An 18,670-nucleotide genomic window follows, 5' to 3' on the forward strand; every position below is an offset into this window, starting at 1 on the left:
GGCACCAAGGCAGAAGCGACTCTCATCGCTGAAGACGACACGTCTCTATTCGTCCCTCCATTCACGCCTGTCGCGACACCACTGGAGGCGGGCTGCACGATGTTGGAGCGTGAGCGGAAGACGGCCTAACGGTGTGTGGGACCGTAGCGCAGCTTTATGGAGACGGTTGCGAATGGTCCTCGCCGATACCCCAGGACCAACAGTGTCCCTAATTTGGTGGGAAGTGGCGGTGCGGTCCCCTACGGCACTGCGTAGGATCCTACGGTCTTGGCGTGCATCCTTGCGTCGCTGCGGTCCGGTCCCAGGTCAACGGGCACGTGCACCTTCCGCCGACCACTGGCGACAACATCGATGTACTGTGGAGACCTCACGCCCCACGTGTTGAGCAATTCGGCGGTACGTCCACCCGGCCTCCCGCATGCCCACTATACGCCCTCGCTCAAAGTCCGTCAACTGCACATACGGTTCACGTCCACGCTGTCGCGGCATGCTACCAGTGTTAAAGACTGCGATGGAGCTCCGTATGCCACGGCAAACTGGCTGACACTGACGGCGGCGGTACACAAATGCTGCGCAGCTAGCGCCATTCGACGGCCAACACCGCGGTTCCTGGTGTGTCCGCTGCGCCGTGCGTGTGATCATTGCTTGTACAGCCCTCTCGCAGTGTCCGGAGCAAGTATGGTGGGTCTGACACACCGGTGTCAATGTGTTCTTTTTCCATTTCCAGGAGTGTATTTTTTGCCCAACTATCCAGCAGAAAATTGGTAGGTAGTTGCATTGTCCGAAATGGGAAGTCTATTGAACCAGCTGATATCAAGTGACCACTAGGGGCTCTGGACGATCATTTTCGGAGTAATTCTCTGCTTCAGATGATACCTAATCGTCACCTGTTGACTCAGAGGATGCAAAACAAGCAAATATTTCAGAATTCGAGGCGAGAACAGTCGCCAACATCAGTGATTTAAGAGTACACCAGTAAAAAGAATCCAACCCAACTTCTGATTACTTTACAAATTGATTAATATGTTAAATACCTTACGTTTAACATATAAACGAGAACAAGTTTAGAAAAGGTTTGTATCTGTGGTTAAAGTTTGTTAGAAGTGTCTAAGTGCATTCATTATTAATCACTGCATGAGTGGAGTCTGGGTCAGTTGAGCTCCGTTGTAAGTAAAAAGCGGGTTCTCACGAATCTTAATGTTTATTATGTTATACACCCTGCAATATGTGTCGTAAAATGATATAATTTCGCAGGTGTATTCAGTGTCATATGTGGGTACCGTTTGCGAAATGTGTTGCAAACAGAGTTTATAAACGTCCTACCTGAAGCTCAAGTTTTACTGCATGAACAGGGAAATTATAGTAAGCCATAAACACTCTTGATTTCTTCGTTTTGTGCCGGGTGGAAGCGAGAAAATGTTTCTTAAAGGTTTTAAATTATGTTCAAAGTTTGTTGGAAGTCACTTAGGGCTCTCATTAGCAGTTATTATGTGAATGTAATATGGCTGACTTGGGTGATGTGAGTTACGCTTACAGTGACGGAAAAGAAATCGTAGCACCAAAAAGGAGTTGTTCGATTTAAACGAAAGTTGACAGGGGTATCTCTACACCTGAAAGTTGATGATTATTCAAATTTCGCTCCAGTCGCATAAGAGTGGCGCTAATAGCGCTGCTATGAGGACATAAATCAGTTTTGCTTTAAATACATGCTGTAGCGTGCGTGAGCATTACTTACCTACCAGATTGGACGTGGTGAGTTGGTGCTAGTAATGAAAGCTTTTAAGAAGGAAAGACGCCATTATTAACACCTAACTGAGCCTGTACGAGACCGTGTTACAGGGCTACGAAGGGCTAGAAGTTTCTTCGGCGATAAGGACTTGGCAGGTATGAAGTCACTCTACATGAATGCTGGCAGCTGTGGTCACGAGAATGTACCGTTGCAAGAAAACCGATCTTCGAACGGCCACGTAATGCTACCGAGAGGGAAGAACATAGTGTTCGGCGTATAGGTCTGGCCCATCGTACTGCATTTGCCGCAGCAATTTTAGCAGCAGTTGGCACCAGAGTGACACAACGCAATGTTACAAATCGGTGTAAGAGGTCCATGATTAAGGAATTTTTTGCTAGCGCACTCGAGCAGATGCAATTTCGGTGGATTGCTCACGCACTGCCTGAGATATATAAACTATAAGAGAATCTCAGACCAGAGAGCAATGTTGTATGCAGTAAGAGCAGTGTCTGTAGCAGTAAGTAGTAGCGAGCAGTCTGGTGTATCGAGTTGGCTGGGCCGGTCGTGTGGAGCGATGGCGGTGCCTGAGCGTTGTTGTATAAGGTAAAAGCAGCCTCGTGCATATGTAGTATTGTTATATCAAGTCACATGTAAATGGATTAAAAAATGAAATCTCTTAATAATAATCTTTCTTATAAAAATTAAGTTTTGACAATCATTCAACTCAATTTAAGGATTTTACTAATTTCTCCAATCCATGGTCATCCTCATTATTGTAAAGACAAATCAGTTGTTTCTTTTTTATACATGAGAAATCTATTGGCCAGCATTGCACCGAGCTGTGCCAGAAAGATTTCTTATAGGAGCAGATAGATAAATATGCGTTATCCGGCGACCTTATTGAGGTAAAAATTTTCAATTTATTCAATATGATTTTTCAGGGCCATGACGAAGCACTGCTGACGTCGAAAATTTACCAGTTTAATTTCATAGTCAATTATGAAAAGGTTATATATGAGCCACAATTTTATTGAGAGATTAGTCACATTTTTATTATTGGTAGGTTACGGAATTTACGTGTGGGAGGTTACGCTAAATGTGAAATACATACTTATTTTTTTACTGTTGGGGGGGTTATTATGCATATTATTTATCTGTGGGGATGTTAAACGGTTACTTCAAGAACAGAATCGAGTCAGACGCTCTGTACCGTGCATTCCACTGACCCCAAAACAGTGCCATTTGTGACTTCAGTAGTGTTAAGCGCGAGCTCATTGGAGGGCAGGGTGGAGGTCAGCTCTGTTTTCTGTCGAAAGCTGGTTCTGCCTGGGTGCCAGTGATGGGCGTGTCTTGAAGAGAAGAAGGCCAGTTGAGGATCTGCAAGTAACCTGGTTGGGTGCTGGACAGCTGGACCTACATCTGGAGCTATGGTCTGGCGTCCAATTTTGTATGAACCCAGGAGCACTCTTGTGGTTATCACAAGCACCATGACTGCAAATTTGTACGTCAATTTGGTGATCCAAGTTGTTGTGCTGATATTCGTGGACAGCTTTGAGGGATTATTTTCCAATAGGATAATGCTGGCCCACGTACCACTGATGTAACCCAACATCTTACAGGGTGTCGACATCTTACCTGGCCTGCTCGATCATCAATCGAGCATATACGGGACATCATCGGGCGACAAGTCCAGCAGCATCCATAACCAGCATTAAACGTCCTTGTATTCACCGACCAAGTACAACAGGCATGGGACTCCATCCCACGAACTAACATCCGACACCTACATCTCACAATTCGTTAACGTTTGAATGCAGTCATGCAACGTTCTGGCAGCTACACAGATTATTATCGTATCAGCATTTCAAAATTTGCAATGGCTCATCTCGCTCATACATGGACCTGTGACCTTGCAATGCTAATCACTTAAATATGTTTCCTAGACAAATGTATAACAGAATTTCATTACTCTGTATTAATCACTTTTTGGGTTGCGTTTTCTTTCCACCAGTGTATATACGTAGTTCCTAACGGTTTCTCAGTGTTTAATCCTTTAATACAGGATTACGCGACTAAGTGCGTATTTTATGACAGAATTCTGAATTTTTAAATTCTGTCAGTAATGATATCAAGTATTGAATATAAATTATTGTTACCGTGGAGTTCGTTACATATGCATCCTGTATCTGGGACTGTGCACCGTGAAACCAGTATATGGCTTACCGCTTAGTGGTAAAGATACCCTCGATGACAATGGCAGACTTCCACTACAAGTTGTACACCAGTTATGTTTTTTTCTGTGCATTCTGATAAAATAGCTCCATTTCTTGCAGTCATGTACTACCGCTCGCTCCACGAATCATTCGTACCTAAAGACTGCAAAGTTGCATACGTCACGCCAATACACAACAAGGAAATAGAAGTAATCCGCTAAATTACAGTCTCACGCCAATGACGTCAGTTTGCAGTACAATTCAGGAAAACATATTGTGACCGGACATTATGAAAATGTTATATTGATTCATAGCCAGCACAGACTGGTAAAAAACCGTTCTTGTGAAACAGTACTAGCACTTCATTGACACGAAGTAATGAGTGCTAGCACAAGTTCACTCCCAATTTCTAGATTTTTCAGAAGAATTTTGACACTGTTTTTCACATGCGCCTTCTAGTCAAGCAGCGTGACAATGTCGTATAGTCTTAGTTGTAAGAAAGGTCACAGTCCGTACTAATTGATGGGAAGTAATAATTTGAAGGAGGAATGATATCTGTCGTTGGCAAAGGAATTGATATACGAGTCTCTGAGCTGGTCCTAATCTACACCTGTGATTTTCGTCTGTCAGATTGTTTGCAGGTGATGCTGCTGTTTAATGTCTAGTAAATTCGACAGCAGGTCAAAAAGAATAACTAAATGATATATACACTCCTGGAAATTGAAATAAGAACACCGTGAATTCATTGTCCCAGGAAAGGGAAACTTTATTGACAGGTTCCTGGGGTCAGATACATCACATGATCACACTGACAGAACCACAGGCACGTAGACACAGGCAACAGAGCATGCACAATGTCGGCACTAGTACAGTGTATATCCACCTTTCGCAGCAATGCAGGCTGCTATTCTCCCATGGAGACGATCGTAGAGATGCTGGATGTAGTCCTGTGGAACGGCTTGCCATGCCATTTCCACCTGGCGCCTCAGTTGGACCAGCGTTCGTGCTGGACGTGCAGACCGCGTGAGACGACGCTTCATCCAGTTCCAAACATGCTCAATGGGGGACAGATCCAGAGATCTTGCTGGCCAGGGTAGTTGACTTACACCTTCTAGAGCACGTTGGGTGGCACGGGATACATGCGTACGTGCATTGTCCTGTTGGAACAGCAAGTTCCCTTCCCGGTCTAGGAATGGTAGAACGATGGGTTCGATGACGGTTTGGATGTACCGTGCACTGTTCAGTGTCCCCTCGACTATCACAAGAGGTGTACGGCCAGTGTAGGAGATCGCTCCCCACACCATGATGCCGGGTGTTGGCCCTGTGTGCCTCGGTGGTATGCAGTCCTGATTGTGGCGCTCACCTGCACGGCGCCAAACACGCATACGACCATCATTGGCACCAAGGCAGAAGCGACTCTCATCGCTGAAGACGACACGTCTCCATTCGTCCCTCCATTCACGCCTGTCGCGACACCACGAGAGGCGGGCTGCACGATGTTGGGGCGTGAGCGAAAGACGGCCTAACGGTGTGCGGGACCGTAGCCCAGCTTCATGGAGACGGTTGCGAATGGTCCTCGCCGATAGCCCAGGAGCAACAGTGTCCCTAATTTGCTGGGAAGTGGCGGTGCGTTCCCCTACGGCACTGTGTAGGATCCTACGGTCTTGGCGTGCATCCGTGCGTCGCTGCGGTCCGGTCCCAGGTCGACGGGCACGTGCACCTTCCGCCGACCACTGGCGACAACATCGATGTACTATGGAGACCTCACGCCCCACGTGTTGAGCAATTCGGCGGTACGTCTGCCCGGCCTCCCGCATGCCCACTATACGCCCTCGCTCAAAGTCCGTCAACTGCACATACGGTTCACGTCCACGCTGTCGCGGCATGCTACCAGTGTTAAAGACTGCGATGGAGCTCCGTATGCCACGGCAAACTGGCTGACACTGACGGCGGCGGTGCACAAATGTTGGGCAGCTAGCGCCATTCGACGGCCAACACCGCGGTTCCTGGTGTGTCCGCTGTGCTGTGCGTGTGATCATTGCTTGTACAGCCCTCTCGCAGTGTCCGGAGCAAGTATGGTGGGTCTGACACACCGGTGTCAATGTGTTCTTTTTTCCATTTCCAGGAGTGTATAAGCTATCTGCTTAGTGCAAGCACTGACAATTGACACACGACGGAACAATATGTGAGGTCCAATACGTGAGTACAATGGAAAAGAAAGTCCATTACATTTTGGTTATTCGATGAATCTGCTGTTCCTGAGTCCGCATATAAATTTTTAAAATTATTTCTTGGGGCAGAGAATCTGACACCGCACATCTCGCGCATCACCATCAGTAGCTGGGTCACGCATAGAGTGCTAGTGTTTCAGAAGGCAGGGCGCCGCTCGCGATACATTGTTACACCGACCCGAGCCATGATCAGAGTGAAAACGGCTCAGTATAACGGCATCCAATACGTCATACTGCATTGCATTGTGGAGCCAATACGTGTAACATCCGAGATCAGCCGCTTCACGCCCTTCTACGAGCCCCCCCCCCCCCCCCCCCCTCCCCTCGGGGATGGGTGTGTGTGTTGTCTTTAGCGTAAGTTAGTTTAAGTTAGATTAAGTAGAATGTAAGCCTAGGAACTGATGACCTCAGCAGTTTGGTCCCATAGGAACTAACCACAATTTTCCCAATTTCCTCCTGTATATAAGCGCAAATGGCCGCATCGCGACCGCGGTGACGTTACCTGTCCAGCTTAAATACTCCCCTTTCAAAAACATTAGTCTCAGTGTCCGGTCATCCCCACAGCACGTCTGATTCAGACGGAATGGCAGTCTCACAAGTTACAGGATAACTTGCTTGGTGAATCGCGTTGTGCTGCCTGCTGCCGACAGAAAACTTCGGCTGTGAGACCTCGGTTAGCCAGATGTAGAGGAACGTAGCTGCTGCAAATTGCCACTGCTGTTTGGTCACTTCCGGAACTGATAGAAGATGCGGATGAATCTGGAACTTCCCCTTGAGAAGGGCATACGAAGTGAATGCAAAATACAGTGTACAAACTGTTGGGTGAGATTCCGGAATACCTCCTCTCTGGCTCTACGTAGTACCGCCTCCCTAGTTGCTCGCTGTGTTGCTGATTTGGGCCCTGGTCTTTCGCCTTCATGTCACATAATATTCGTGATACACTGTTGGCAACTGCTTAAGAGCACATTCGGTTTAGAGAACACTTAGAGTACTTTACGTTAGATGCTGGTGGACCACGGTAAGTTTGCTTCTAAAGACTCCTGCTATTTGCTCGTCGTCACTGTTGGGCCCTGACCTATACCACTGTGCAAGCCGACAAAATGCTGCGTCGTGGGACGTGTAAAGTCACACACACCTGCTATGGTACGATCTCAGCCACCTGTAGCGCTTCCCCCTCACCTGCTCATCCTCAGTCATACAAATTTAAAGGTTAAGAATTCAACTAAATACCTAGAGATTATAACTAGGAAGAACTTAAATTGCAACCACCACAGGGTAGTGATAGTTTGGGAAGGCAAATCAAACACTACATTATTTTCGCCGAACACTTAGAAGATACAGCAGGTTTACTAAAGAAACTCTGTACTCTACGCTTGTCCGTCCTCTTCTAGAGTACTACTGCACGGTATTTTGATCGTAACCAGGTAGCATTGATGGAGGGCAGTGAAGAAGTTCAAAGAAGGGCAGCTGATTCTGTATCATCGCGAAATAGGGGATAAAATGTCACGGGTATGATAAGCGAGTTGGGGGTGACAATCTATGAAATAAAGGGATATTTCGTTGTGGCGCAATTTGACATTTCAGTCACTAGATTTCTTAATGGAATACGTAAATATTTTTTCTCCCACTTACATATGGAGAAATGAGCATCGTGATAAAGTAAGAGATATCAGACTTTCAAAAAAACTTAGATAGTCATTTTTCTGACTTGCTATTCGGAAATGTAACGGTCGATAAATATTCAGAAATTGGTACTATGAATCCTCTGTCGAGAACTTACGTTTGAATTGCAAAGTAGTTATATAGATGTACGTGGAAAGGTAACAAGACCATAATAAGATCGACACAATAATGAATTACGGAGGCAGATAAGGACTCGAATTCATCGCTGGCGAAGTCATTAGAGACACACAAGCGTGAATTACAAAACAATGGTTAAGGAAATCAGTCTTGCGTATTTCAAGGACAACGTTCTGGCATCAGCTTTAACTAACTTTGGTAAACAACAAAAACTAAAGTATGGATAGCCAGACACGTATTTAAGCTGCCAGCCTGCCAAATGAAAATCCATTGACTTAACCGCTGCGTTCTCCAACTCTATAAACAAATATAGTGCTTGCTGAATCAGACACCAGTTTATTCATATTTGTTCCAGCCGTCGCAAAGGAATCCTGTAATTCAGACAACGTAGCCGTTTATCTTCTGAGCCGCTGAACCATGAGGCCGAAGTTTTAATGAAGAAAATGAATCAGAAGGGAATCAGCTAAGGAAAAGTAAACCGACGGAAGACTCAAATAGGGAACTGGCATTTTCAATGAAATATGATATAATTTTGAGGTATTACATTGAATTGAATATCAAAAATCGTATGACGTGAAAGAACGAGTTAAACATGAAACCTAGAGAACCTGAGCTTCTCGCTCAGTGGTTATACAAAAGAATACTACAGAAATTGGCGGAAATTCTGACAGGGGTTATTTAGGACACTAAATTCCGTACGTATTTCTGCTAGATGACTTTAACCGATTTCACAACTTCTCCCATTAATTTTTGTCTCCTGCTATTATTTACTTTTGAGAATATGTACCCAAGCCATTGTGTAAAATAATTTATAAATACGTTTTAAACTTTATCTAACTGTGTAACTTCCAAATAATTGTTCCACAGAGGTTTTATAGATGTCTCTCTGAACAATCTCTATGAGGAATAATGTTCTATTTCTATTCTTTCTACTAGCTTACTAGCTTATGTTTTCCGTTTTAATTTGGCAGTTAATTTTAAAGATCCTTAGACAGCAAACATTTTTCAAATGATCAATGTTTCATAACTATACACGTTCAGAAGAATGTTCCTAAATTTTATATCACTGTTTGGTAAAAGTAGAGCTCGTCATTTAAGAAATGCTATCTTCATCTAATGTCTGATTCTGTTTTCCCACACTGTGTAATTTTGGATCCTTGGCAGTTCGTTTTTTTTCTCCTTTCTTCTGCTATGTGTTGATCCATTTTAACCTTGGCAAGTTGTAAAACATTTTACTGTTCATAGCGGGAATGGCATGGCAATCGTTAATATTTGATGAAGAAGCAAACAGTCTTGGATACAAGACTGTCGTAATGATTTATTTACCGACGACGCGTTCCGCCTGATTCAGGTACATTCAGATTGTTTGATATTGGACGGTGTTAGGTACATGAGAATAATACTTGCGTAGCCCGAATGTGAGCAAGTACACCTTCAGCTAGTTTACAAGATGACAGATCTATGTAGGTGTGATCCTATTTTGTATTCAGTGGACTACGTTACGTGCCTCAATGGGAGCACCGCACAATGATTCCGAATATTTCACGAGCGCAGTTATTTTCTGGGGCGTTTTGTATACTCGGTATCCCACGCGCTTAACGCCATCTAATATCTGCCACACTGAAGATGCCAAAATCAGGCGAAACGCCATCCTCGAAACCAAGACTGTTTGTTTCTTCATCAGCAGGTTGTTTCCTCCTTATATCCCGTTACTTCCTTCTTACAATTCTGTGCCAAATATCTTAGTTCCAATGAGCTGTCATTTATAAGTTTTCCTTTGTTTGATTCAGAAATACTCTATAGATTTTTGTACTAGAGTTAGAAGCTGTACTAAATGTTACATTAAATAACTGTAGGATATCATGTGATAGTGATAAAATAACAGTTTACATAATTTATAATTTAAATAGTTCACATAACTAAACAAAAGAGGTTAAAACTAAATGATATTCGTCTGAATTGGGTAACAACAGCTTCAGCGCCATCAGCCCTCAGCAGCTCTTCATCACTGAATGACTCAGAGCACCATAGACAGTGGCACAAGCGATCCACTGTCTGTTCTCCTCCGCAGTCTCATTATGTCATTCATTTGGAATATTCCCCTTTGACGAGGTTGTCCCTGGATTTACCAACGTCTGATCTTAGGCTGCTGAATGATCTCCAAGTGGATCAATCTAAGGTACGGTTTCACCTACGTTTGAAGTTGCTCACATCCAGCTGTCCAAGGTTGTCCTTTGGTAGCACATGGAGATATAATTAGTGCTGATCATGAACAGAGGAAACTACTTCTGGGATTCAGTTTATATTTTCGCGGATGATGGCCGTGGAGTGGTTGTAGATGATTTAGTTCAAAATGTTTCCTTTCAGTGTCTGCAGCTACTTTACGTCCTATATCAGGTGGTGCTTTGCTTTCTATGCAATAAACTTGATCTTTAGGTAACTGTTTCAGACAGCCAGTCGACAATCGTGCACTTTCATGAAGTGCAACGTCCACTTGCTTTCCATGGGCAGAGCTATAACCTACTCGGCAAGGAGCAGAGTGCCATAGCAGAAATTATGACGACTAGAGAAATAGCTCCTCAGTTTTACCCAGCGAGGTTCCGAATGGTGTTATTCCACATTGTCACTTCTAGCTTGGTGCTGAACCAGTGTTCGTCGTATGCTGAGGACTGCCTACAGTGACGTCGTGGTACTCAGGCGTAAAGCAGTGTTCCAGCTCGGTACTTTTAGTTATTTTTGTCTGTTTCGGAGCCGGAAAACACACACTTGCGTTTTCTAAGGATTATATTTCAGATGATTCTTACCAGAATAGCCAGAGTGCTGTTATAAGAAGTTGATAAACTTGCTCGAACTTCTTTGCTTGGATTGCTAAAGCAAAATCGTCTTCATATATAAAGCTTCGGCATGTGTTAGGCCTTCATTGGCCGTCAGTGTACGGTATTTATTAAAGGGTGGAAAGGACAAAATACTTCTTTGAGACAAACCATTCATTTGGCTTCTCCAAAGATCTCGTCTTTCCTGAAACTAAACAAAGAACCTATGACTGCACAAAAGCATTGAATAACTTCCCTGACATCATAATAGGGTATCATTCTGTAAATCTTCTTCTGGATTACTCGATACTGAAAAGCACCACAGAGCGGAGACTGATCAATAAAAACTGCTCCAGTGACGTCACCTCTTTCAAACAGTCCTCACTGTATTGGATAAAGTTAGTTATTTACGCTATGTAATCCTTTTGAGATCTGAAGCCTACCTGTTCAGGAATTAATAGACTCAATTTTGGGATCAAATGGTTCAAAAGACGCCTTTTAGATATCTTATAAACGTGAAATACGAGTTAAACAAATCTATAACTTTTGGCATTGGTTGTTTCTTTCCCGGGTCTCTAGATGGGAACTACTTCAGGTTTCGTCCCTACTTTTAGGAACTGCTTCTGTTCCAAGCAGTTATCACAGAATTCGACAATCCATTTTATGGTCACTTGTTCAAATTGTTCTGTTTACTCTACCCATATAACATCCCTGTCTGCTACTCTGTGGTTTTTGCACTGTCGAATGGCTTAAAATTTGTGAAGTGTCAACTGAGATGCTTGGCTTACACCTGTGCCCGATGATCTACAGTCGTGGGGAGCTCACAATAAAATCATTCAGTTTGAAAAGGGACAAGGTCGCACAACAGATAACGTTTTAATAAGGCAATTTTACTATGGATAGTCCAGTAATTATAAAAGGGTGGGTACGTTAAGTGAGATGGACACATTCATGAAAGAATCAATGAAACTACGTAGGAAACTAATGGTCACTACAACAACGTGGTTTATTGCCAAAAGATATCATAAATGATTTACCCGCCGAATGAAGAATGCAGTCGTGTAACACATAGGCAAGGGATTGCGATTATGAAATATAGCCTTGGTACTGCTTGGTGGATATAAAACTGTGACATGACTGTGACAAATAAGTAGAAGAGGTTGATTACTTAAAGAAGAGTTCCCAGAAAAGCATGAATGAACAAGAACACTCTTGCCTAACTGCATGATGGAAATAACGAGCTCGCTGCGAAAATGAGACCTGTGAGGTAAGACCCTGAACCACATTAACTGACTTGCTTGCCACTTTTAAGCTATGACAGGGTGGAAGATGGTTGGAGAAGTTACAGCAAAGTCTAAGCGCAGATCGCACTTCGTCCTGTGCTCAATGTCTGCGACATCTCGTTTTGCTTCAAGCCCTGGAGCAAGTGTCGCCCGCCGAACCCCCAAATCAAGTGGTCTCGACGGAGCCCCTGAAGCAAGTGTCACCTAACTTCATTCTTAGAAACCTGTTTATCCCTGCATGGAATTTCGCCGGCTAATTGCAGCAGTCCTGGCGAGATAATTTAATAATCGAGTTTAATACTCTTATACTCTTTCGCATTTTTTCGTCGTTAGCCAGTAGGGTCTATATCTCCAAGGCACGCGGAAGATAACAGAAAATCCCTCCTACTAAATGACAAATTTACAGTCAAGGCTAACGAAGAGGAATACACATATACAATCATGAGAACTGGCCCCCGATACCAGAAAATAACAATGGGCAAACCAGAACCCATTAGTAGAACAGTTCAGCAAACTGCGTCTGCGCTTAACAGCTGCACTCCTGCTTTGTGAGCTAGTTTTTGTTATTGCCTTTCAGATTCTTATCTTGGCTAAAACTGATTCTCTGTGGTTGTCGCACAATGCTGTTTTACGGCCTCCCGCGCAGCCTCATTGACAGTCCTGCTGAACTGGGATCGCAGACTGCGTTCCAATGCTCTACGTGTATGGAGAATGGCTTCCAGCAGAAAACGACTTTATGACTGTTGACATAAAATTTTCTGAGTATCGCACCACATCAAAAAGTAAAAAGAAAACCCTATTCTGGATTAACCAACATTTTGGCGACAGTGGCCTTCTTCTGGTGTGCTTCGGCTGTGTGAAGTCACTAAATTTGTCATCGCTGCACACTGAACATGACGTTAAGCCGCCCTTTTAGAAGATCGTTGTTACGCTTCATGTTAGTTGAACCCTGCGGACTGACAGTCAGGATGGGACGAGCCTGCACACATCCCCTCTGTTCATGTTTTTGTGGTGTATTATTACTTGTATAGCTTGTCTGACCCTGAATTTCGACCAGGTCGGCCTATTGGCAAGTACACAGCAAGAATGCGGCAAGGAAATCAAATTTAACGAAACTTGTGAACTGACCAAGCAGCCAGGATTGGCGAAACACCTTACAAGATTAATGGAAAGGATGGATTCAAGCTTGCCCCATTCTCAGTGCCAGGGTCCAACAGGCTGCACCAACAATGGGCACTAACGGCGAGTTATTGCGCCGCGCAGCCTGCATCCAGCAGGAGAAAACATGGAGACCACACCTCATTCAAAAAATGGCTCTGAGCACTATGGGACTCAACTGCTGTGGTCATCGGTCCCCTAGAACTTAGAACTACTTAAACCTAACTAACCTAAGGACATCACACACATCCATGTCCGAGGCAGGATTCGAACCTGCGACCGTAGCAGTCGCACGGTTCCGGACTGGGAGCCTAGAACCGCGAGACCACCGCTGCCGGCCCACACCTCATTCACCGATGACCATCAGTCATGGGGAACAATACAAGAGGTAACAGACAACAGGTGATCTCCACTCCCTCCACCGTAGCTATCAATTATAATGAAGTTTCTTCTCCTTCCGCGACGCGTGGTAGCCGCGCTGTCTAGGGCGCCTTGTCAAGATCCGTGCGGCCTCCCCCGTCTATGGTTTGAGTCCTCCCTCGGGCATGTGTGCGTACGTTGTCCGAAGCGTGAGTTAGTTTAAGTTAGATTAAGTAGTATGTAGGCTTAGGGACCGATGACCTAAGTAGTCTAGTCCAATAAGACCTTACCTCAAATTTCAAATATTTCCTTCTCCCTCCGCCTCAAGAGACCAATCGTAACAACGTACTTTAAAATTGTGGCGTAACATAATGCTCAGTGAACAGTAATGACACTCAAGTGAGCACTAATAACAAAATACAAGTAACTCCACACAGCCAAAGCACACGAGTAGATGCAGGAAAACGCTACTGCAACCGTGGTCAAAATGTTCGTTTCTTCAGTATAGTTGTTTACATTACGATGCGTTGTGATCCTCACAAAATTTTATGTCGACTCTGAGAGTGGAGGCCTACGCAATTATATAAACTTGATGACTATTGCATTCGTTGCGTGAAAACTTTCGTTAGCCAGCTAAAAACTCCAAGGGTGCGGAATACCACCGGTTACCGAGAGGGTAGCAGATGTTGAAATAATTGGAATTGCAATCATTGGCAGTGATGAACACTGCTTTCAGTTGTCATGCAGCCTTAGCGATGTGAGTTGACTGATTTATGCGATCTGCGTATATCTATACATACACGTATTTTTTTGACTCACTGACACATCATCGCCCACCCAAAACCGCGAAGGACAGAAATTTCAAGGTTGGCGATTTTATGAATTTTACACTTTAAACGTCGCTTAAGAAGGGAATTTTCGATATTCCAACCCTAATGGGGTGAAATGGGGGATGAATGGTTCTTTGAAAAATGTTAATATTAAGAAATTTTGAAGGTATTTGGTTTCTCGGACACAAATAATGGGTGAAGGCCTTTTTTGAAAATATGTCACTATTAAAGAACTACTAAAGTATTTTTAAAGACACATCTATAAACATCCGTATTTGACTTCTCGGTTAAAAAAGAGTGTTTCACTTTTTTGGGAAATTCAACCCCTACAGGGGTGAAACAGGCGATGAAATTTCAATGGAAATATTTCACTGTGCTAACACTTTTCTATCTAAATCTATAAAAATCTGTATTTGGCTTCTCTGTTAAAAGTAAAACATATGCATGACACTTTTTTTGGAATTACCTCCCCTAAGGGCCTCAAATAGAAGGTGAAACCTTTTATGAAAATATTTAATTGCGAAAGTATATTTATAGCTAAATCTTAGAAAATTGGCGTTTGGCTTCTCAGTTAGAAAACCTTGTTTTCAAACCTTGAAGGGGTGAAATAGGGTCAGACAGATTCATTGACTCATGACCACCTAGCCAAAACCTATGAGGATAGAAAGTTGAAGTTTGGAGACGGTGTGAATCCTATACTGTAGGCATCGTTTAAGAAGGACTTGTCCGAAATACCACTCCGAAGGGGGTGATATAAATGATGAAAGGCGTTTTGGAAGTATTAAGAGAATTTTGAAGTTACAACTACGAAAACTGGTATTTGTTTTCTCAGTCAGAAAATAATAAATACGTGTTTCAACGTTTCTGGAAATTCGATCACTAGAAGGGTGAAATAAAGGGTGAAAATTTGTTTTGAAAATAAATGATTACTAAAGAACTTCTAAAGGATTGTTCAGGCTATATCTATGACAAGTGGTATTTGACTTCTCGGTTACAAATAAAAGAATGCATATTTCAGTGTTTCGGGAAATTCAACCCCTAAGGGAGTGCAATTGGGAACGAAAATTTTTAAAGAAAATATTTCGTTACATTAGAAATTTTTAAAGCTAAATTTATGAATTCAGTGTTTGACATTAATCACTGAGGGACCCAGCGAACAATATGGCAGTGCAATATTTGCTAAACCAGGTCTCAACATCTCGTCCGCAGACTTAGCTGTAGATAACGACACAGAAATACTGACTGTAGCAACAGAGACTTATACAGTAACATCAGTGTACAAACCACCAAATAATGTATTCCGTTTCAAAGAACCTGATAATTTCAATCTACAACCAGTGAAGTTGGTCATGGGAGATTTTAACTGCCACAGTGTATCATGGGGCTACAGAGAAACAGACCAAAGTGGAGAAGACCTTGAAAACTGGGTAGAAAGCAAGGGGCTTAAGTTAATACGTGATCCAAAACTGCCATACTCCTTCAGGAGTGGAAGGTGGGGCCGTGGATATAACCCAGATAACATCTTTGCAAGTGAAAATGTTGCCCACCAACTGAAGAAAGAAATGGGAGACCCAATTCCAAAGACACAACACCGAGCAATTATTTGCACTATAGAAGCAGTCATCAAACCCAGCTATACCCCCTTCAAGAGAAGATTAAACTTTAAACAAGCAAAATCTGATAAATTTACTGAAGAACTCGATTCCAAAATCTTTGAACTAGATCCTTCTCCAGAGAAATATGATAGCTTTATAAAGCTGATGAAAGCCGTCTCTTGTAGGCATATACCCCGCGGATGTAGAACAACTTACATACAAGGACTAGACAAAGATACAAAAACACTTATGAATAAATATGAACACCTTTTTGAAGATGACCCATTTTCTGAAGAAACAATGCAGGTTGGTGAAGAACTTATACTAGCCATATCAGCTAGAAGGAAAGAAAAATGGTGCGATCTTATGACGCAGCTCGATATGAAACAAAATAGTAGAAAGGCATGGCAATTGCTGAAAAATCTTGGAAACGACCCAACAGCTATTCCCTCGGCCATCTCAGATATAACACCTAACCAGATAGCACATCAGTTACTGCTGAATGGCAAAGTTAATAAAAAATCGGCAACTACAAAGATCCAGAGATTTACTGAGGAGAATAACTATATTGGCACACCATTCTCATTGGAAGAATTAGAAACCGAAATATGCTCAATGAAGAACAATAAAGCTGCGGGGTTAGATGACTTGAGGACGGAACAGATAAAAATGTTTGGAACAGCAACCAAGAAGTGGATTCTAGATATGATTATCACCTGTGTCTCAACATTACAAATACTGAATATCTGGAGAGAAACCAAAGTTGTGGCCTTACTGAAACCGGGAAAACAGCCCACAGATGTCTAAAATTTCCGAGCCATATCACTCCTATGTCATCTATACAAAGTTTTAGAGAGAATGATCCTCAATCGCATCTCAAGAACAATCTGGGTTCCGCCCCGGGAGGTCGTGTTGTGGACAGATCTTGAACCTGACACAGCACATAGAAGATGGATATGAACGCGGGTACATCACCTGTGTCACCTTTGTGGATCTTACTGCTGCATATGACACCATTAATCACAGGAAAATGTTTACAAAGATCTATGCCATCACGAAAGACTTCCACCTAACACAGTTTATAAGATGCCTGCTACAAAACAGACGTTTCTTTGTTACCCTACAAAATAAGAGGAGCCGGTGGAAGGAACAGAGAAATGGTATCCCCTAAGGAAGTGTGCTAGCCCCACTGCTGTTTAATATTTACACTAATGACCAGCCTGTTAATTCTGTCACAAGATCTTTCATTTATGCAGATGACACAGCACTTGCAGCGCAAGGAAGAACTTTTGAGGAGGTGGAATAAAAACTCAAAACAAGTCTTGAGGCATTATCTAACTACTACGATAGCAACTACCTGAAGCCAAACCCCTCCAAAACACAAGTGTGTGCATTTCACTTACAGAACAGAGAGGTACGGAGGAAACTGAGAATAACCTGGAGAGGTCAACAGCTGGCCCACTGTGACACCCCAAAGTACCTCGGAGTGAAGTTGGAGCGGTCCCTCACCTTCAAGGACCACTGTACATATACAAAAATGAAAGTCAGTGTTAGGAACAACGTTATTAGGAGACTGACCGGCAACAACTGGGGAGCACACCCACAGGTCCTCCGAACATCTGCCCTCGCTTTGTGCTTCTCCACTGCTGAATATGCAGCACCTGTATGGCAGAACTCCAGCCATTCCAAACAGGTAAATATTGCCCTAAATGAAACAGGACGAATTGTAACCGGCTGCTTGCGGGCAACCCCTGTTGACAAAATCTACCACCTCATGGGCGTAGCACGGCCAGACATCCGAAGCAGAACAGTAGCTGAAGTGGAAAGAAAGAAGCAGGAGACAGATCAGAGACATCCCCTGTTTGGATGCGAACATCAAACGCCAAGACTCAAGTCGAGAAAAAGTTTTCTCCAGACAACGCGACCAATCCAGACATCACCTGCAGACCATAGGATACAACTCTGGCGTAGCTCATCATCAGAGAAATATTGGGACAACCCTAAGGAAGAACTTGCTATAGGTCATCATCTCCCATACACAACATGGAAGGTACTCAATAGACTTAGAACTGGCGTATCTCGATGTAAGGAGAACATCAAGAAATGGGGATACATCTCAGGGGACGAACTATGTGAATGTGGTGAACCTCAAGAACATCAGCACCTACTCAACTGCAGGAAACTGTCGGAACCTATGTCCATGGACGATCTGATTATGGCCAATGATAAGGCAGTCTGTGCAGCGGAATACTGGGCAACACATGGAATATAAAGACGCACATATTCTCTGTAATACTTGTAATATATATGCTATGTATGATATGCTATGTGATGTGCTATGTATGATATGCTATGTATGATATGCTATGTACTATAAGTTATATTTAATATGTTATGTTCTGGACACGTATAAATAAATAAAAAACTTATTGTTTGGATATAAATAAATATTTTTAGTGGATTAAAGCTGCTAAGGAAATATCTACACAAGAATGCAAAAGGTATGGTTAAAAAAACTTTTAACTCCAGCTGGTGTTTGGTCGGAAGTACATTGAGGGAAGACGATGCTTTTATGGGCTTAATTAGCTTGAAGAGCTCAGAGGATGTTGCAATTTGTGAACAACGTAAATTTGGTTAAAACAAAAAACAAAAACAGTC

At 43.1% G+C, this 18,670-nt stretch overlaps 1 protein-coding gene across 2 annotated transcripts in view; it reads right to left on the reverse strand.

Moving 5' to 3' along the window:
- The window catches only part of LOC126281690 (TNF receptor-associated factor 3), a 280,376-nt gene that overhangs the window by 48,914 nt on the left and 212,792 nt on the right, over window positions 1-18,670 (reverse strand). The window lies entirely within an intron of this gene.

Source organism: Schistocerca gregaria, chromosome 7, assembly GCF_023897955.1.
Source record: "Schistocerca gregaria isolate iqSchGreg1 chromosome 7, iqSchGreg1.2, whole genome shotgun sequence".
Classification (NCBI taxonomy): Eukaryota; Metazoa; Arthropoda; class Insecta; order Orthoptera; family Acrididae; genus Schistocerca; species Schistocerca gregaria.